We start from the raw sequence: 22,915 nt of genomic DNA on the forward strand, positions 1-22,915 counted from the left end.
TCTGAATAAACCAAGATATGAGGGTTATTCAATTTTCATTCCTCTTTTTTTCTCTTTTCTCTGTTGTCCTTCTTGCTTCTCCTTTGCTTGTCTTAAGGCATTGAGCAGCCACCAAGGGCTTAGTTACGAACAAACCATGCATTGACCTTTACGGCCTATGAGCTCAGATAGGTCATATTTCTTTTAGATATTCTTATTCTTCAAATTATAACATGAAATAACTTTAGCCACATTATTCTTTCATTATAGCTCCCTACACTTATTTCCTGTTCTCACTAGACAAGGCAAATTTGTGTAGGTGTCAGGATCCGGCAGTGAGCTGTCTGTATCATCCAGGAAATAGCCACCTACTCGCTTGGGCTACGTCATCAACCACCAAACTCAAAGATGAATTGCTTTATTAAATGGAAATCATTAGCATTTGGGTGTTAATAGAACAGAGATTATTATTGGCCATCTCTACTGATGATGTGCTTTACAATTTTTTAACTGTAGAGCATTCTTTCATCTCTTCTTCCATTTTTAACTCCACCACCCTTCTGCCTAAAAGATTGTTCTCAGTGGCTAGAATCAGTGAGTTTTTCCGCAGTGAAGAGATTTCTGGGATATAAGTGAATTGACTGGCATGACACTTGTTCTAGAGCACATTTGTGGCTAGCTGTTGAGTATTTTGGCTGCCCATTGATATAAGCAAAGCCCTGCAAACCTAGTGACAGATGAGAAGATGTAACTCCATGATTGAAAAGAGATTGATTAACTGATTCCCATGGAAACCAGTGGGCAGAGGAAAGTTCTTTGTCAGAAAAAAATGTTAAGCCTAAATATGACACATAGTTGAATTATTTCAAAACTCCTGCAAATATTTCCTCCCTAGATCTTACAAAAGGAAATTCTTAGGGAGTTTTGGACACATACTTTGAAAAATAATAGGTGTCAAGAAAGCATGCTTCTGGATTTAGTGTGTCCTTGTTTCTGGACATTTATCTCATATTGTTACAGTATTTTACCTTGTTATCTGATATGCTGTATATATGCTTATTTGGTTATTTGAAATAGGCTAGGAAAGGGGGGAAAACAAGATGAGGGGTGGGGGTGGGGGAGGGAAATGGGGACCAAGACATGAGAAAGGGTAGCAATGTTTGTGAAGTCATGCACCTTTTATCTGGTGAATATAATGTAACCCTTCTATTAATTACAATAAAAATATATGAAAAAAAGAAAGCATGCTTCTCCTGAGTAGGAAAGAAAGATGGTCCAGAGACCAAAATAGGCTCCTGTGGGGGTATTGAAATAGTTGACCATGAATATATTCTAAGAGTAGGTTTACACAATGAAAATCCTTCACTGTAATGTGATTGCACACAGCTTCAAGAAGCTAGAGTTCAATAAAGTTATACCTTTAAAGGTTCTACCAACTGATAACGTGAGAAGTGAAGATCAACCATATCCATTGTTCAGGTTGTGATTTGAAGAAGGACAGTTTATTTATGCTAGGTCAGGCAGATGGGAATTCCGAAGCTATTTTGACAGTATTTGTTTCTGTAGTTATCCTAAGTCTCTGTATTTCTGCTTCCACCTAATACGAATGAGTAAAACTCTGTTAAGGTTTTCCAAGTGTGGAACAAAGTTGGAAGCAAACAATGGACACCTATTATTATACTACATCTACCATCACAACAACCTAAGGAGGCAGTGCATAGAAAGAGTTAACATGACTGGCCTGACTGCTGTCTTCAGAAAGGTCTTCTTGCAAGGTGGGATCTTAGCCAGAGAATTCCCACTCTTCTAGTGCAAGAATGTGTCCTGTGTCTTCATTGTGGTTTATGTTGAATACCTGCCTTCTGAGAGTCCACAATGTGCTGGAATGAGGCTGCCCACATGGACAGCCCCAATCAGACCCAGACAGTGAATTTCCAGTGAGCTCCCCTGTAAGATATCATTTCATCCTGGTCATAAGCCAGTCTCTTGCTGAAAGAGACTCAAACATCTCACGTGACTCTCCTGGGATAGGGTTGTCTAGTGCCTCAGGGCTGGTTTCCTACCTTTGTGAAGCCTGACTTGTAACAGAACTTCACTGTGGTATATCTACATGCTGACTCCTGTGGGTCCCCCAACTGACTCAATGGACCAGATAGATGTCCACTTAGGAATTATTTCCCAACACGTGCACTTTCCCACTGTTACTATCTTCACTTTAATGGTGATTCATAGAAAGGTAAAGAAGCTATCCCAAGGTTGTACAGCAGGTCTTTGGCACAAGCAGAGTCTGAACTCCTAAGAAATGGTTCCACAGCCAAAGTTTCTAACCTTGCATGGAGACTCCACAATTAAGGTGACATGACCTCCTCTCACCCTGGGTGGTTGTGAATCAAAGGATGTGTGTTTGTTTAAAATATCCTAGATGCTCTATGCTCTGTTATTAGATTCTTATGCATAGCCCCAATTCCTCCCACTTACTAACAGAAAAATGGATCCAACATTTTCCACAGTAACAAGCACAATGTCCCTGAGGCTTTGGGATATTTAAGAGAAAAGTTGAGGATGGGGAGTTTGGCTGAGGGATAGAGTATTTGCCGAGGATGCACAAAGACCTGGGTTTGAATTGAACCACACACATAGAAAAAGCTGGAAGTGGTGCTGTGGCTCAAGTGGTAGAACTCTAGCCTTGAAAAAGTTTAAGGACAGTGCTCAGGCCCTGAGTTAATGCCCCAGGACGGGACAAAAAAATAAATAACCATTAAGAGCAATGGTATGGAATTCCCCCTCATTCATGTTTCACAATTATATCTGTTATGGTACCTTTGATATGTAAGACAAATGGATCATCTATATTTTTCTCTTTTCTTTCTTGGTTTGCTTGTCTCCAGCTTGGAAAGCCCACTTGCATCATAGGTGATCATGATAAGCGCAACAGGCTGGGTGTTTAGACCTGACGGGGGCAGAATTAGGAGATGGGAAGGGCAGTTTATAAGGAGCCCCTCTCATTACAGAGGCTATTTTCTATTATTCATCTACCCACTGGGAACACATCGCTTTGCATCAGAATTGACATTCTGTGAATTGACATTCTGTTTTCGGAAATTATCATTTCTCAATCACACTCACCCCCTTACTACTTTTAAAGCTTTCTAGAGAAAACAGAAACAATCTGGTTTTTTTCCCCCATGGAAGAAATCAAGTGATTATGGAATTTCATAGACATATCCTGGAAGAACTACTTCCGAAGAAAAGAATAAAGGTGGCTTCTCCTTAAGTATACAAGTCATAGCTGAGTAGATCAAGATATTCTACTTGGGTAGAGACCATAGTCTCTATGTAGTAGAATAGAGGAAAATGAGAAGAATGGAAGATATCCCTCATTCAAAACTTCATAGCTATTCTAGTTTTTTAAAATTCCCATCAGTAGGCAAGCAAAGCTTCTTGTTCACTCTATGAAATTAAAATAGAAATTGTAGGAAAATTATGGCTTAGAGTTACACTCATTGAAATCAAATTGTTAATTATTTTTCTTGACAGAACTGAACTTTCAATTTAATGTCTTGAGCTAGTTAAGCTGAAATACTATCACCACCTGAACCACATTTCTAGCCCAGCTGTTTTTTGTTTTTTTTTTTTTGCTGGTTAACTAGCGATGGAATCTCGTGGACTTTTTCACCTGGCCAGGCTTTGAATCATGATTCTCCTGATCTTGGCTCCTTGTACATGAGATAAGAGGTAAGAGAGCCACTAGCAACTGGCTTAAATTCTAGTTTTAATAAAAACAAAATGGAATGGAGCCTGTGGTTTATTAGGTGCTTGAGAAGAAGCCCCCATCCTAATAAGCTCCAAAACAAAGAGAAAGTAGGATTTAGGAAGAAGAATTGGAGGCTCCAAAAGCTCACTTCAGACATTTCACACATCTACTGGATAATCCTTGGCTTGTCAGCACTTGTATCACAGTGTGTGTGTGTGTGTGTGTGTGTGTGTGTGTGTGTGTGTGCGTGCGCGCGTGCACCCTCTTCTGTCTTGAAATAAAATGCATTTGAGTCTGAGGAGAGCCTGTCTTCATCATCAAAGGCATGAATGGTGCCAGTACCCACTCAAGAACTCATGCCTCATTGGAAAGAATCCTTTAAGGAAAGAAAGTACTTGGCCCAAAGACCTGGGTTTTATTATGTCATTTCAAAATAAGGATACTGGATCGAATTGGCACCATCTTGGCCACGTGGTGGATGATAGGAGTTGAGCTTAACTGGCACCATCTTGTCTTGGTGTCTTAAGGGGAAGTCTCACCCTCAGGTGATGGGCAGGCCTGAATTACCAGAAGCAGGGGCAGGGACTTGGATGATAGGTTACTGGACCTGCCAGTCCTGTGCTTTGAGCTTGGGAAACTCTCAGCTCCCTGTTACCCTGCCCCCCTGACCAGGACCCTATTTAGGCCCAGACCAGCTCAGGCATCATTAACCCATGTCTCATGTCTTCTGGCTCTCCTTTGGTCACCATAGCATCCCACTTCAGCTCTCCTTTGGAGTTGCTCTGGTTTGTTGGTATTGTTTTTCTGCTTTTTCCTCTCCTAGTCTTGTGGCTCAGTTTTCTTTTTGCCAGTTCTGGACTTGAGCTCAGGGCCTGAGCACTGTCCTTGGACTTTCTCAAGGCTAGAGCTCTACCACTTGAGCCTCAGCACCACTTCTATTTTTTTCTATGTATGTGGTACCAAGGAATCGAACCCAGGTCTTCGTGCATGCTAGGCAAGCACGGTACCACTAGGTCATGGCTCAGTTTTCTAACAGTGTTAAGCGTATTGAGGGCCTGCAAGTCTTAGAGACAGGAGTCCACATGTTGTCACTGGCTTTCAAATAAAGATTCCCAATTCGAGCTCTCAATATGGGGCTTCTCTTTCTCACGACCGAGTTTTGCATACAACAATTTGATCAGTGCCTGCCTGTGTACCTATGTCACCTCAGTCTTTTAGATTTCATTGTCTCTAGACTAAGGGTTAGAATAAATACTCCCTAAGACTAAGGCAAAAATTAAATGAAATGCTAAGGGTGAATGTGTTGAGTGAGTTGTAAATTAATATTTGCAAGTTGATTCTGTTTTATGTTTGATTTTCACCTAATGGTGATGTTTGCTAGCACCGGGATTGAAAAGAAAATTCATACATGAAATAGAATCCTAGTTTTCACTGTAGTAAACCTTAAAAAAGGAGGGCTACCCAAAGTGAAGAGCCTAATAAAACTAAATTGCAGATTTTCCATCTGTAATAAACACACTGTAATAAACACACTGCTTGATTGGTCAGAATATCAGCCTCCTCTGACCACAGTAGCCTTAATCTTTCCTCCTTGGTTGGTCTAGCTAAAATCATGTTCAGTGGTCTAACCAGGCAGTGGACATCTATTAAGATTTAGGTCAGAGACACTAGAAGTAGCCAATGGTTTAGTTTCTGGGATAAAGGAAATGAAGACAGATCCTTCCTGAGAGATGTATAAGAATAACATTCCTTTCTATTATGATCATCCTCATCAAGGAAATGTTTGAAATGTAGGTTGTACTGAGTATCTGTTGAAGCTATTACATATTTAAATTTTTGAAAACTTTACTAGCACAAATGTGTTTTAATAATATTCTTTATAGTGTGGTAAGAATCTTGGAGAAAAGTCTGACTCTGTCTGATTCAGTTCACTCCTAAATGGGTCTCCATTGTAAAGGGGCCCATCATATCTGCGAGCTTCACATCTGTTGAGAGATCCCCCATTTAATGGTGCTTTCTCCATAAACGCAGCAGAATGGCATTCAATTTAGAGTGATCTGCAATTAGCAAGTCTGTCAACTTCTCTTAGAAGGAATTTGATTTTCCATGGAAGTTTTTATAATGGTTCCTGTCTGAGTTTTAACTCTTTCTTGGAGACCAATCTCTCAGTGATTCTACCCATGAATGATACTTTTCTGAACCAAGGGATCATGACCATTTCCTCAATTTAGCTACTAGCTGCTTTGGCACCTTCTGCCTAGCTCCTCCTTCCAAATAAAATCTGGGCAAGCAGTGAGATTCTAGCTTTCCTGTGAAAACTCTCAAGACTAATCTTGGCTCTCACAGGGCTTCTGGGTGTGATCTGGAGTAGTAGGCAAAAGCCTCAGAGTCCCAAGGACTCTGTTCACACTTGTTTTAGTGGGAGAGAAAGGCGAAATATTTGTTGAGGTCAAGCAGGTCAACCACCAAGGGTCTGTTAGAATGTACTGTGGACAGCCTGACACTTCCCCTTCTTGTGGTCTCTGATCAGTGTTTGCAAGTTGAGAGAAAAAGATATGTAGAAATGCAAATGGATGACAAAGGGTTTAAACTTAAGAGGCAAGGCGATGAGGATTTATTTAATTGAGAATAGAATGAATGTAATTGAATCTAACAGTTAAATTTATTCCCATGATTCCTCATTAGGACAGAAAAATCAGGAGTTCTCAGCATGGAGTGAATATTACAATGATTTTCTTTCCCTTTTTACTTTTGATTCTCACTGAAACAACTCTAATACTTGGGTAGAAATCAGCACACTACCAAACAAATGATATCACTGGTTTTCTAGCTTTAAAGGCACTGAAGAAGAGCTCAGTGGGGGAGGACTATTCCTGTGTTTTGTCTCATCACTGCTCAGCACACTGGAGGAAATGGGTAGATACTTGGTGACCAAAGGCTGATAGGCAGGTTGATCTACATGAGAACAAAAGCGGGACACATCTTTTACCATTAATACCTATACCATTTGCTCTAGTTCATCACCTACGTATCAGAATGTCACTGTGACTTTATAGTGGTCGAGCTAAATTACACAGGTTGGTTGAGTTCACTGTGAAAGCCAAGTGTCTGGTTTGGTTTTTGCTTTTCTATCCTTTTCTGGAATTCCATTCTCTTGTCAATCCTGTTTACTCGTTAGCCTCCCACATCTTTTAAAATATTTAAAAAATTACAATTTTTGTAAATGCTACTCATTATTATATAACTATACTATGCACTCGTCAATTACTCTTTCTTTGCACCCCTTTTTATAACAAAAATGTTTCATTCTATTTTCATGGTCTACAGGAGAACAAAAGCTATAAACATCCTCCTTTACTTGGTGCTAATACCTATACCATTTGCTCTGGTTTATCTCTCTCTCTCTCTCTCTCTCTCTCTCTCTCTCTCTCTCACACACACACACACACACACACACACACACACACACACACGATGGTTTTTTTTTTTTATCATATTACCTGTATCCATCACCCTCTGCTCATCTCCCCCATTTTGGTCTTCCTCCTAGAGTCCCTCTTCTACATTCATGTCCTCATTTTTATTTGTTTTGACTTGTTGAGGTTTAGATTTCACATATGAGAGAAAATATGTGATACTTGTCTTTTTATGTGTGGCTGATTTAGCTATAACAGGATGATGCCCAGCTCCATCCATTTTCTGACAAAGGTAGCTCTTTCTCTTCCCTGTCTTCTTCCTCCTCCTACCAGGCAACATGAGTTGGGTACTTAATGTGCCAGATATAGGCAGGCTGCTTTGTGTCTATTGACCGTCTATGAAATTGTTAATGTCTATGGACTCATAAAACCTCCATATCCACCCAGGGAGGTAGGACTCCCTTGTTATCTTCTTTGTATAGATGCAAAGGTAAGTTGCTCAGAACATAACACTGGGATTTGAACCCAAGTCTGGGATGTGAACGCAGGCAGGTGGCCCAGAGAAACTTTCTAATCACTATACTCGTTTCTCCATTTTACTTGGATCTGCCACTTCCTTTGCTTCCATGGTGACTGCACCTCCCATTTTTCTTGTTGCAAATTGCTTTGTGATGCTTCTCATATTGCAGAGGATGGTAGGCTAATTCCTTTTCACATTTCCTAGAAGATATTCCCACTTAGCTTTTTAGTTTCAGTAATTGTTTGTCTTAAATGGGCTAGCTAAGCAAACAAACCAAAGCAAAACCAACTGGGGGGCAAGCTTTGTGAAGAAAGAAATATTGTTTGAGTTATAATGATCTTAAAACACATTTGTGATACAAATTTTAATAACAGCTCCCTATTCCTCCAACCACTGCAGAATCTACTACATAGTATCAAATGTACAGAACTACACACCAAACACACACACACACACACACACACCACAATATGGTAGTAAAAGATGTATATAGCTGAGCAACATAATCACAAAAGCAACATCAACTCATTTGGAAATACCCAAAGATGAATAATGTCTACTATGTCTTTCCTTTTGTGATAACTTCATCTCAAGAGATAAAACACTTTTTACAGTTAAATAGCTTACTGACTGTATTTCTCTACATTTTTATTTTACAAGAAGATAATTGAAAATGACACATTTCTTGTTTTTTTTTTTACCTACCCTCCCCCCAAACAACAACAACAACAGTAACAATATAAAACCCTAGGCCCAAATGGTATGTCTTAATTGCATGTGATTTGGAATACAGCTTTCTCTATCATGGTGTAGCAATCTTCCTTATTCTTTTTTTTTTAAACAGTAGCATGGTATTACAGTGTGGACTGCCAAAATATAATACTTATTAGAATCTACTCATAGACATTCAGATCTTGTTGATATTTTCATATCATACCCAACTGAATTTCATATAGCCCTGAAAGAGGGAAACCTAGGCTAGTTTGAACTCCAAGGGGGAATTTTGACCCAAGTATTTCTCCTATGTTGCTAAGGAATAAATTACTCAACAGGGAAAAAATATGACATGAAAGATAGCAAACCAGCTGGACGCCAGTGACAAATGTCTGAGCTCTGAGGATCATGGTTTGAAGTCAGCCTGAGCAGGACATCCAGGAGACTTTTATCTCTAATTAACCACCAGACAACTTGAAGAGGAGAAGTGGCTCAAACTGGTAGAGTACTAGACATGAGTGAAAAAGTTCAGGTATGGTATCTAGGCTCTGAGTTTAGGATTTATGACTGACCACCCTTCCCCTCTCCCCAAAGAATAAAAGGATAACAAACCTTCTATGAGTCCTCGGGGAATATTGTTCAAAATGTTAAATACTATAAGGGTTTTTTTTCTCTCTGCTACACAATTTAGGGACATTTAGACACATTTTCCCACTAAATAGTCCTTACAGGGGTCCACAAGATCAGTCTTACAGCCCCGGCCAGCTTAAAGTGAGACTACATGAAATATTACTCCAGTTTCCCTATGGCCTAAGGAAGCACCCAGCAACATTTTCTTTGAAAAGTGTTTAGGCCAAAAATATTCTTTGTTCTTCTATGTCCAGTAGAACTCTGTGTTTCTATCAAGTTGTTATTCAAACACAGGAGCAGAGCCAAGCTTACTTTCTTGAGGAAAAGTCTGTATTGGTGTATCATGCATGTGGCAGGAGGGAGGGAGTTTCCCCCCTCTCACAGCCACTGCAGAGCCTCTCCCCTTCATGCTGTGGGGGGAGGGGGATGGCCCTGCCTCCCTCAACCCCTGCCTGACTGTAGTTCAGCCTGAAGGATGGTCTTGCAAGCTCCTCAAAGTGCAGCCATCCTTCCTTCCCTTACCACCTCCTCTCTGCCTTGGGCTGTCCCCTTCCGAGCAGGGAACCTTCACTCTTGCTTCTCAGCCCCAGTGTCCAACAGTCATTTATGTGCCTATCCATCCATCCAACCATCCCACCCATTCTATGGGTACCTCCTGAGCATTCCTTCATACCAGACACATAGTGAGGAGCAAAACAGAACCTGGGTCCTACAGAACTCATGGTCCAGGGGAGGAAAGGGGCCACAGCCAATGTATATAGACATTTACTCTGTCATTTGGTGTGAAGTTCAAACATTACAGGAGAGGGTGTGAGGTGGGGAGATGGCCATAACATGGGAAGGAAGGCTGACAAGAGTAAAGTTCTAAGAGGAAGGGAAGGGGACAGGCAGGCTTCCTCAGGAGGTCCTTTCCGGGATAAAGAAACCAAAAGTGCCCAAGTCCTGAGTAGGTATGCTTGTGGCCTTTTAAAGGATCACAGAAGAGGTGGTTTAGTTTTTGTCTTTAACCTGTTTTATGCTCACTAGAGCCTTGCTGGGAAGGTACAAAGGTTTCCCATGTGCTTTCTGCTGGCCCTGATTGGCTGATGGAATGTTTGTTACCAATGAAGGGAATCTACATTGGCCTACCATTGGTACCCCAAGTCTCCTGTTTATATTAGGGTTCAGTCTTGGGTTGAACAGGTGTGTAAGGATGTATCCACCGTGACATTAGACTTTCTTCCTTCTCTACCCTGGCCACCACTGAGTTTTTACTATTCACAAGGTTTTGCTTTTTCTAGAATGTCATCTATTTGGGATCATAAAAGAAGTAGCCTTTTCAGTGTTGCCTATTTCACTTAGCAATATGCCTGTGCCCTCTGAAAACTTACTCTTTGTTTTGGAAGCATACGCTCTCCGTCTTCTCCAGAGTTTATATATTGGAGATAGGCAGTCACACATCCAATGCAAAATTCCACTCTGAAATACACCAGTATTTCACACTACATAATATTCCTCCCTGTGGTGCTAAAACGTTGTGCTAGTCTACTTTCCTTCATTGTGACAAAATACACATAGAATGAATTTACAAGAAAGAAAGGTTCTTTCCCTTCACTGTTACAGTCCAGAGTTAGTTCGTCCTCTGGCCTCTGGGGTATGTTGAAGCCATACCCCATGACTGTGGAGCCTGTGACAGAGCAAAACCACTAGGCTCAAGGGCAAGAAGCAAGAGGAAGAAGTATCTAGGGTCCCAGTATCCCCTTTTAGGATGTATATAGTGTCCTCACTTTCTACAACCTGTTACCTCGCAAGGGCATTGTGTCTGCCTTAACCCATGAACCTTTGAGAGACACTTACTATAAATCACTTACTACAATAAATACAATGACCTGTAGCTTGTGACACTCACACATTCTGATAAAAGCTGGTGTTCTATTACTACAATCCAATGCCTGTGGTAACATGGATTACTTACTAGCAAGCTGGCACCAGCACACTTGTTTTACAAAAATCAATTCTCAGCTCTGAATATAAGCTACGGCCTCTCACTTCTGCTGCCCAAAACACAGTGACAATGTCACAGATAAAATAAACAACAATACAATTAACCTACCTAGCCATTTCTACATTTTCTCAAAGCAGTCCTAAAATCATAACACCTCTAAATAAGCCAATCGATATGATTTATTGACCACAATCCATCTCTCTCACCACAGATACAATGACCCAACTCATGACAGACCAACGACCCAACCTGGAGTCAGCTCTTGTGACTGTGAGAAGCTCTTCTGCTTCTCCACATGGGTTGGAGGAACTGGCTCCATTATTTCCTTGGCATTCAATTTCTTTGTTTTTTGGCTGTACTGGGGTTTGAACTCAGGGCCTTGTGCTTCTTGGACAGGTACTATACCACTTAAGCCACAACTTTAACTCTTCTTGCTTTAGTTCTTTTCCAGATAGGATCTGAAGCTTTTTTTTTTTTTGCCAGAATCTGGCCTTTGACTTCAATCTTCCCATCACCACTTCCCAAGTATCTGGCATTGCAGATATGAGCTACTGCATCTGGCAGCATTCATTTCTTGTGAACTATAAGCTCCTGCATGAGAAAGAGGTACTTATGATGTGAGGTCTGGCTCCCCCAGACTTCCCATGGTGATACTGGTCCCCAATAGTTTCATTTCCTCTAAAGATTTCCACGCCCTATGAGTGAGGCTGTGGGTGGGGAATTCCGAGGTCATGGAAACAAGCTGAAAGGTTGCTGGAGGTTCGCTGACACTGCTGCTGGATGACTCGAAGCTACTTAGACCTGGGCATAGACAAGACATTTGTGGGAAGCTTAGGGGTGAACACTACAGAATGGTCGGTTCTCCTTAGGATGGAACAGAGTAAGTCACACTGGAGGAGACCCGTCTGCTGGTCTGGAGGGTGACAATTCTGCGAGTGAAGTATCCATGTAGATGGTTTATGCACTAGAGAAAGTGGATGGTAAAGGTAAAAGCCTTCATTCCTTCAGTCAGCATGAGCTAGCCAGGCCTAATTTTTACCTCTTCAAGCTGATACCAGATGTGGGGAGTGGACCCTCCCTGACCTCAGCCACTGAAGAGAGAGAATGGATATCAAAATATAGATTTCAAGGGCTGTTGATTGCTGGAGAGCCAGACACTAAATAGTGGAGTCACATGCAGCATAACATTTCAAAAACAGGCCACATATACATAGTGGTTCTCTAAGATGAAAATGGAGCTGAAATTTCCTATTCTCAGTGACATCCTATCTGTCATAACATCATGGCACAACAAACCTATCAGGGTACCAATGGGACGAAAACATAGCAAACCCAGTAATAAAGGACGGCCTTTCTGCTTTATGTGTTTACTGTGCTTTTTATTGTTATTCTAAAAGGGTGCACCTTCCCTTACAGTAAAACCATTGCAGTGAGACACAGCAAGGTCACTTATCCCTGTTCCCTTCATCTCTGGATTGGATCAAGAGACACCACCACAACAACGACGACAACGACAATGACATACACTTGATGATACTTGGTTTAATCTTGTCTTGTTCACCATGGCCCTGGGAGTGATGAGCTCTAACAAGCATGTATACACACACACACACACACACACACACACACACACACACACACACACACACAGCCTAGGGTTTGTGTAAATGTACTTCATGATGGTCACATAAGGACATTTCCAAAGACACTTCCCCAGAACACCTGCAAGTCATCCAAGTACCACTAGCTCTGTGTAGCACTCATTCATCCCAGAAGATTCTGACACAGGATTTGAGGACATGCAGCTTAAGAAATAGTTTGAAGAAATAGTTCTGGAGATTTGGGGTTCAGAAGTAAAGGAAGCCATAGAAAATGACCACAGTAAGCTCCTGGAGACTACTCCCACGTGGAGAAGCCTGAGACAAGGTGATACACAGCCCTGCTAACTACACCGCCTCGTGACTCAGGACCCCAGGAGTGCATCTCAGCATCTTTAATTCACTAATCACACTTGGCCCTGCCAGAGAAAAGCTAAAGGGAAGAGGCCCTAGGCAGAGCAGGGTTGCATCTACAGGCGTCTACAGGCACAGTTATCAGAGCTCATCCCTACCATAATCTGTCAGTGGGGTGCTTTCCCTTATTTACATAAGTAGGACGAGGAACCAGGAGGTCACACACAAAGCCTGGTTACTCCTTCCTAATCCTTTACTATCCTTCCTTCCTTCCTTCCTTCCTTCCTTCCTTCCTTCCTTCCTTCCTTCCTTCCTTCCTCTTTTTCTCTCTTTTCCCTCTTTTCTTCCTCTTTTGTTTTTTAAAGTTTTTTGTTTTGTTACTGTGGTTTAAACTCAGTGCCTTGCACTTACTCGGCGAGTACTCTAGCACTTGAGATGCACCCCTAGTCTTCTTTCTTTCTTTCTTCTTCTTTTTTTTTTTGCTTTAGTTTATTTCTCAGGTTGGCTCTTGTGGTTTGTTTTGCCAGAGTTGGCTGCAAACTGCCATCCTTTCATCTTCACCTCCTGTGTAGCTGGGACTACCTGATAGCCACCAATCTGCTTTCTATTTAATTTACTTGTATTGGAGATTTTATATTAATGGAATCCTATGACCTTCTGGGACAGGATCTTCTTGCTTAGTGCACTTGCTTTCCAGGTTTATGCATGGAGTAACACGCCTCGCCCCTTCACTCTTTTAAATGGCTGAATTCTGCTTCATTATAGAGCTATTCCATCATTGGTTGTTCCACTTATCTGTTCATAAGCATTGACGCTTTGTGGACTCTTCTACTATTGTGAGCAGTGCAACAATGAAGCTAGGACGTACTTGAGTCTCTGTTTTCAATTCTTTTGGATATATAGGTGTCCCTTGGGAGACTGTATGCACGGGAAATTGGTGCTGTGACCCAAGTCTGACAGTACTCAAATCCATAATCTAAAGTGGCATACATGTTCATAAAGCCTTTGAACATTCTCCTGTACACTTTATTTTTTATTTTTATTTTTATTTTTTGTATTTTTTTTTTTTTGCCAGTCCTGGGCTTGAGCTCAGGGCCTGAGCACTGTCCTTGGACTTTCTCAAGGCTAGAGCTCTACCACTTGAGCTTCAGCACCGCTTCCGGCTATTTTTTCTATGTATGTGGTACCGAGGAATCGAACCCGGGTATTCATGCATGCTAGGCAAGCACTTTAACCACTAGGCCAAACTCCCAGCCCTCCTGTACACTTTAAATCACCACCAGATGACTTTTAATAGTAAAGTCAATGCAAATGCCCGGTGAGTTGTTGTATATTGTGCTGTTTAGAAGACGAAGTCACGGAAAAATTTGTATATATTAATTGTGGAAGCAATTCTTGAAATGTCTCTCTTCTTTCCTTCCTTCCCTTCCTCCCTTTCTCCCTTCACATTCCCTCTCTTCTTCATTTCCTTTCCTTTTTTGTCACCACCTCCCTGCTTCCTTCTCTTCCTTCTTTCCGTCCCTCCTCAGGGAAAAGTCTCACTATGTTGTCCAGGATGGTCTTGAATTCTTTTTTTTTTTGCCAGTCCTGGGCTTGGGCTCAGGGCCTGAGCACTGTCCTTGGACATTTTCAAGGCTAGAGCTCAGCACCACTTTCGGCTTTTTTCTATATATGCGGAACCGAGGAATTGAACCCAGGTCTTTGTGCATGCTAGGTAAGCACTCTACCACTAGGCCAAACTCCAGAGCCCTTGTCTTGAATTCTTAAGCTGGAGTAATACTTCTGTCTCAGCCTTTCAGGTAGCTGGACTAGGACTATAACTGAATGCCATCATATCTAGGTCTCCACATTTTTTATTCAAGTTGGGCAAATCTGCAAGTGTGAAGCCCAAATATAGATAGTCCAAATATATCTACACAGAATAACTAAGACTGAAATGTATGGAGAATATGTACAATGTTTAACTCTTAAAGAAATTACCTCTCCTCTCCCTCTAAATATTAACATGGCTTGAAGTTCTATTATTCTAAGTAGCCTTCTCCTTGCTCATTTTCATTGGGTTTCCACGTGCAAGGGTTTCTCCCTCTCCCCACTAAGAGGAGGAAGGCTAAAGCAATAATAACTTTAATCCATGGAGAAGGCCCGTCCCCCATGTAAAGCTGTATTATAACACCAAATAAAAGGGAAGCTTCTTTTTGCAGTTCAAGCTCATATGTAAGCTTCAATCAGCCAGCCATGTCTTTGAGTCTCAGAATTTTATATAGCTATAGTTTATTTTTCTTTGATTAATCTTTCTTAAGTCCACGTAATTCATAATCCAGTACTTTTTCCTTCCCTGTATTAATTGATTAATATCTGTCTCACACTTGAACCAAGAACAAGGGGAATGGGACAGGGTGATAGCCAGTTTTGTTCCCTTGACTATATTTTTTGACTTAGAGTGACTGCTGCCAGGTGTGTACTCTCTCACTAGCTATTAAATAAATTAACTTGTTAATGAGAAATTATGCAACTGGGCTAATTGTCTTCCCTTCCCACGGGTCACTTTTCACCATCAGATGGGGGTGTCCTTGAAAATAACCAAGCTTTCAAGGAAACAGAAGAAAGGAGGAAACCCATTTGGCTGGGTCCCAGAATTCCATCAAGGACAGTGACAGTTACAGATGGGAAATCCATGAATTGGAGGGGGGAGTGATATAAAACAGGACTAAAGCACCTATTCTCACTGTCCCTGTGGCACAGTAGAAGCGCTTGTCAGTCCCCTCAAATTATGCACTCTGCATTGGAAGCAATTCGTCAAGAAAAAGGGTTATTTCAAACTTCTTCTGTAAAGAAGGTAAGTAAATGAATCAATGAGTTAAGTGAAGATACACTCATAGAGAAAAGTCAAGATAGAACAGTTAGGATGGCGTGGCGTGAACAGGCAGAACACTGTACAATTTGTCCCCAGTCCCTTAGATTAGATGGTGCTAATGCTAGGTTCTTTTTGTGTGTGTGCCAGTCACAGGGCTTGAACTCTGTGCCTGAGCCCTTTGCCTAAGCGTCTTTGGCTCAAGGCTTTCTCTCTAGCACTTGAGTCACAGCACCACTGATGGCTTTTTGTAAGTAGTTTACTGGAGATGAGAGTCTTACAGACTTTCTTGCCTGGACTGGCTTCCCAGACCATGATCCTCAGATCTCAGTCTCTTAAATAGCTAGGATTACAGGTGTGACCCACCTGCGCCTATAGTGCCAGGTTCTTTGTAGAGCTGGGGGATTGCACAGGAAGTCACCATTTTTTGAGCTCCCCCTACTCCCACCAACCAGGAGTCAGACCCAGAGATGCTGAAAACTACATAAATGTGAATGACTGTAATCCACATCTGTAAGTAGTGAAGCAGTTTAAGCAAAGCAGCTTAGCTCCTCACAAGTACGTTCTGTGAGGGGAGCAGGAAGAGAGAAGGAGCATTTAGTCTGCACCAGGAAGCATCCGTACCAGATGATTTTACAGTGGCAGTCATGGGGCGTTCTAAATCACCTTAGGTTCCACCAGAACCAGTTTCCCCAAAGAAGAGCTGGAGTTCCTCCTTCCCACTTCAGGACATGTTGAACCCTTCTAGCCCCAGTTAAGGGGTGGAATTAACGGTTGGGAGACATCTAGGGATGTCTGACACAGCTAAGAAGTAAGTTGGAGAGAGATTTTTGCCCTCACCCCAGGCCACAGCAAAGTGGCTGCAACTCACCAAAAGGCAGAACCACAGTGGATGGACCATGTCGTATCCCTGGTCTTTTTTGCTGTCTCTCTGGGCAGAGAGATGGGAGGTGACAGCTAGTCTTACTGCATTATTATGCTTGTCTTTCTCTGTATCTACTGGCTCTGCTTCTAAAAGCAACTGCAAGTTTTTCTGAGCACAGAAACCGCACCCTTACTGTGTGAGTGGCTATGGATGTGTGGGGTTTTCCTTCCTGTTTCTGAGGTGATGTTGTCTCAGTTCATTTCCTCTCTGTGCCTCTTCTGGTGTGTGTGTGTGTGTGTGTGTGTGTGTGTGTGTGTGTGTGTGTGTGTGTGTGTGTGTGTGTGTGTGTGTGTGTGCGCGCATGCGTGAGTTTCTGTCAGACTTTCTGATAGGCTGAAGATGCTTCACAGCCTAGGAACAGGTAAGACATTTAATACTTTTGGATCCCATTTGCTATTGTTAGAGAGATGGTTGATCTTTAAAATAGGAAAAATGGAAGTTTGTTGGCATATCTGTTTTTCTTAATAGTATGATCTTTCTCAGGTGTTTTAAGAAAAAATATAGGATATTTGAAAAACAAATGAATTGAATTTTAAAAAAATTGTTGGTGGACCCAATTTGTTACAAAGGATTCTAATACAGATTGACATACACACACACACACACACACACACACACACACACACACACACATACACACACACACACATTATAACAATGAACTCAAAGCTTGTTCAATTAAGACATATAAATACATCAGAAGCACTAATCATCAAGCATGTATTTTAATTCATAATTAAAATGAGCTATATCTATTAAAGTATTTTGTTGTTCCTTTCTCTCCTTAAAACATCTTCCTTGGCCGGGAGTTTGACCTAGTGGTAGAGTGCTTATCTAGCATTCACAAAGACCTGGGTTCAATTCCTCGGTACCACATACGTAGAAAAAAAGCCAGAAGTGATGCTGTGGCTCAAGTGGTAGAGTTCTAGCCTTGATAAAGTCCAAGGACAGTGCTCAGGCCCTGAGTTCAAGGCCCAAGACTGGCAAAAACAAAAACAAAACCAATAAAAAAAATACCTTCCTTATATACATGCTCTGGATCAGGATCTCTTCTAGGTTTTATGTAGCATTATTCTAAGTTTTTATTTTATAGTTTCATCATGATAATAAGTGAATGAATGCAGATGAAAAGTCTATATAGGAGACATTTCATCTCAGTCTCCCTCTGTGTATTTTCCATGATAGCTTATCAGATAAGGTTTTTTCTTCTTCATCCAGCATTGAAGCTTGAAATATAATTTAAATAGGTACAGAAGAATATAATTTACAATTTTATAGTATACCTCAAAATCATAAGCACTGTCTAATTACCTTGGCGAGTTAAAGATGTTCTGTATATGCTAAATAGTCTCAGCTTGGATTCCTTTTATGGAAGGTACTAGTATTTACAACTTCAGTGTACTTAATTCTGCTCCTCCTCTTCTTCTTCTTCTTCTCTTCTTCTTCTTCTTCTTCTTCTTCTTCTTCTTCTTCTTCTTCTTCTTCTTCTTCTTCTCCTTCTCCTTCTCCTCCTCCTCCTCCTCCTCCTCCTCCTCCTCCTCCTCCTCCTCCTCCTCCTCCTCCTCCTCTTCTTCTTCTTCTTCTTCTTCTTCTTCTTCTTCTTCTTCTTCTTCTTCTTCTTCTTCTTCTTCTTCTTCTTCTTCTTCTTCTTCTTCAGCACTCCAACTTGCCTGATTCTCTTACTGCTGATTTTCATTTTTTGTACTGAAGTCAGCATGTCTTTTAAGACAATGAAAAGCGGATACTTTGTCCAAGACCAAATTAGAATTATTTTACAAGCATAAATTAAATCCTTTCACATTTGGAAAATGGGGGAAATGTCTGTTGCCTTGTATAGTCTTGGATTTTTCTTCTTTTTTTTTTGCATTGTTTTCTCTCTTTTCTATTTGATTAGTAGCAGGTTATATTGCTTGTCAAGATTTTTGATGAATCACAGGTAGTTCTGAGCAATAAACAACTGTAATTTCTAATCACTCTGTCCAAGGAAGGCTATGTTTACATTTTTACTTCATTTAAACAATCATTTTGACTGTTTTAATTAGCTTATTTATGCCATCTCAGTTGTCTGGAATCTTGGTTAGCACCACAAAATGGTTTATAACTACCTGTTAAACAGTGGCCAAACCTCAGGCAACTGCTTTGAATTTGTCATGGATATTTGGCCTAAGGAGCAACCATTGCATAGGTTGGGGGTAGGGAAAAGAGAGACAGATAAAACAATTAGAAAAACCATTTGTGACTCAAGTTTACATGTGTGTCTATGATTCCATACGTTTGACTCATTTCCTTCCATGTCTGAATAGTATTCAGCATTCCAATAAGGTCTCTCAGGAGTGGCTCTAGCATATTTTAAGAGACAAATTCTCTAGTATTTTGAAGGATATCTCATCCCTTCTTAGGAACTGAAGTTAGTCTTGTGATTTTCATTTTTAGATGAGTTAGTCAGAACTCAACAAGATAATAGTTCATGTACTAATTCAATGATTCTGTCTGTCTCCAAATGCCTTGGAACATCCCTGAGCTTTCTTGATTCATCAGTCCACAAGACACAAGTCCACCCCTGAAATTTTGTAACTTAGTGAGGAGCCAACCAAGGGAAATAACTATTTTCATTCACAACTTTGCTTTTGATTTTGTGTGTGCCATAGTGGAGCTTGAACTCAGAACCTGGGCACTGTTCCTTAGTGTGAAGTCAGTCCAGGCAGGAAAGTCTAGAGACTCTTACTCAGAAAAAATCAGAAGTGTAACTGCCTTGTTAGGTAGGTGCCTTACTGATTGAGCAACACCCCTAGCCAAGCCAAGTACTTCAAAATACTTACACTCCAAGACTTCTTTATTGGTTGATCACCATCTTTGACTCCCTACCCCATTCCAAATCACATACTAAGTATTCATGTTCATTTTTCTACACATCTGTACAAAATAATTATCTCTTATAAAAAGCAGTATGGCAGTTTCTCAAAAGACTAAACATAGAGCTCCTCTATGACCCAGCTATTCCACTACTTGGCATTTACCCAATCATCCAGAAACACGGGCATACTAAATCCACTAGCACAACAATGTTCATTGCAGCACTATTTACCATAGCAAAGATATGGAACCAACCAACCCAGATGCCCCTCACTTGATGAGTGGATCAACAAGATGTGGTATTTATACACAATGGAATTCTATGCTGCTGTCAGAAAGAATGACATTGCCCCATTTGTAAGGAAATGGAAAGACTTAGAAAAAATCATATTAAGTGAAGTAAGCCAGACTCCAAGGAACACAGGCTCAATGGTTTCCCTCATTTGTCATAATCAGTAGAAACCTTGGGCTCTACTAGCAGAGATTTACAATAGAACAAAACCTAGATACAAAAGGCCATATAGGATGATGCTAAATGAAAGGACCTCCAGGATATAGAAACAAAAGCCATATAATGAGTGATTGTTGTTCTTAATGTATTATATTATCTCTCATCTCTTTTGCTGTCCCTTGGCTATCTCATATTGTTACAGTATTTCACCTTGTTATCTGATATATTGTATATATGAGTATTGGGTTATTTGAAATCAGATAGGGAAGGGGGGAAAACAAGATGAGGGGTGGGGGTGGTGGGAGGGAAATGGGGACCAAGACATGAGAAAGTGTATCAATGTATGCGAAGTAATGTACCCTCTATCTAGTGAATATAGTGTAACCCTTCTATTAATTACAATAAAAGTATATGAAAAAAGAGAAAAAATGGCTAATATCGCAAGTCAAGCTAAATATCATCAGCCCAAATGCCAGTTCCTCTCTTTTGCTTTGTTAACATCAAACCATACTATCTGTTTGTAATGTCTACTAATGCATGTAACCACTGTCCATGTGCAGTTCTGTACATGTGCATTCTTGCCTTTGAACGTGGCTTGCACACAGAGGTTAAGACTGAAACTACTGCACCTAGTTTCTGAAGGAACTCCACAAACTGCTATTCTGGTTTCACATGAAATAGCCACCTGAAAACATCATCTGATTTATGAACATAGAAAACATCGAGATGGCTTTCCTGCTTTCCGTAGTTATCAAGATAGATTATTGAGCTCACCTGACTTTTTGCTCATTTACTTTCTGAATATTCAGAGGGACAAATACACATCCAGCTGGCTGTTATTTTAGTAAAGATAATCAGACCAAATGTCAAATGTCCATCCCCATTTGATAAGGTGAATTTTTAGTTCCTGTTTTTGCCTTCATGATAACTGAGCCAAAACATCAAGTCAAATCACACTTGACCTTAGATACATAATTATGGTGACTACAAGTCACAGGGAGATACCAGAGTTCTCAGATTATTTACCTCTATATTTTTTCTCCACAATGGCTGATATACACATTCTCTTCCATTAATCTTATCACAGAGTAGGAGAAGATCTTCACCAACCATACAACAGACAAAGGCCTCATATCTAAAATATATCAACAGCTCAAAAAATTGAATCAATCCAAAACTAATCTCCAAAGTAACAACCATTCCATTAAAAGATGGGCCAAAGACTTAAAGAGAGTCTTCTCTGAAGAAGAAACAAAAATGGCCTATAGACACATGAAGAAATGCTCAACATCTCTGGTCATAAAAGAAATGCAAATCAAAACAACTCTAAGATTCCACCTCACTCCAGTTAGAATGGCCAGGATCAAGAAAACTAATAACAACAGATGCTGGAGGGGATGTGGCCAGGAGGGATCACTACTACACTGTTGGTGGGAGTGCAAACTCGTTCAACCACTATGGAAAGCAGTATGGCAGTTCCTCAAAAGACTAAACATAGAGCTCCCCTATGACCCAGCAATTCCACTACTTGGCATTTACCCAATCATCCAGAAACAAGGACTTACTAAATCCACCAGCACAACAATGTTCATTGCAGCACTATTCACCATAGCAAAGATATGGAACCAACCTAATTGTCCCTAATGTGAATTAATGCACCTTCTATCTGGCAAATATCATGTAACCCTTTTACTAATTACCATAAAAAAATCTATGATGGGAAAAAAAAAGAAAGAATGACATTGCCCCATTTGTTAGGAAATGGAAAGACTTAGAAAAAATCATATTAAGTGAAGTAAGCCAGACTCAAAGGAACTTAGGCTCAATGGTTTCCCTCATTTGTCATAATCAGTAGAAACCTTGGGCTCTCCTAGCAGAGATTTGCAATAGAGCAAAACCTTGTTACAAAAGGCCATATAGTAGGACGCTAAATGAAAGGATCTCTAGGATATAGAAACAAAAGCCATATAATGAATGATTGTTGTTCTTAATGTACTATGTTATCTCTCATCTCTTTTGCTGTCCCTTGGTTATCTCATATTGTTACAGTATCTCACTTTGTTACCTGATATATCGGATATATTTGTATTTGGTTATTTGAAATTTGATAGGGAAGGGGGGAAAACCAAGAGGGGTGAGGGGTGTGGGGGGGAGGGAAATGGGTACCAAGACATGTGAAAGGGTATCAATGTATGGGAATTAATGCACCATCTATCTGGCAAATATCATGTAACCCTTCTATTAATTACAATAAAAATATATTTAAAAAAGAGAAAAAAACAGAGAAAGATTATTTTTTTTCCTGTCATACCTGGCTCATTTTCCAGAGCCTCACTCTGTCCCTTCCATACCTCATGCTAAACTTTATACACTTAGGATTTTCCTGTTGGAGATCACATGTTTTCACTCTGCTGTTCTCCAGGTGCCCTCATCTCATTCAGATCACAGACAAGCTTCCTCTTGCATGAGCACTGTCCATTAATGCCATTACCAGGTGCTTGGTCCTGCTGAAAGCAATTCAGACATCTCTCTATACCCATCTCAAATCTAACCCATGACCAAATTCTGCTTCTCTTTCAAATGATTAACTATCAAATAGGATTGACCCATTGAGGTTCTCTGAGCCTATTTCCTGCCTGTACTTCACTTTAGACTTTAATATTTGGAACATTGAAGTGGTTAAAAACAGTGATGGTTCTCTTCTAATATGAAATATTATCAGAGAGGCACGTGGCTGACAGGGTAGCACAAATGTGCTCTTCACAAATTTATAGGTCAAAGTTTAATCTCCAATGGGATCAGCTTTATAGGGGTAGACCTTTGGGGAGGCACACAGCCTGTGGGGACTCCATCCTTGTGAGAGGAATCTCATCAGCACCATCTATG

Source organism: Megascapheus bottae, chromosome 22 (genome assembly GCF_031878675.1).
Source record: "Megascapheus bottae isolate mThoBot1 chromosome 22, mThoBot2.hap1, whole genome shotgun sequence".
Classification (NCBI taxonomy): Eukaryota; Metazoa; Chordata; class Mammalia; order Rodentia; family Geomyidae; genus Megascapheus; species Megascapheus bottae.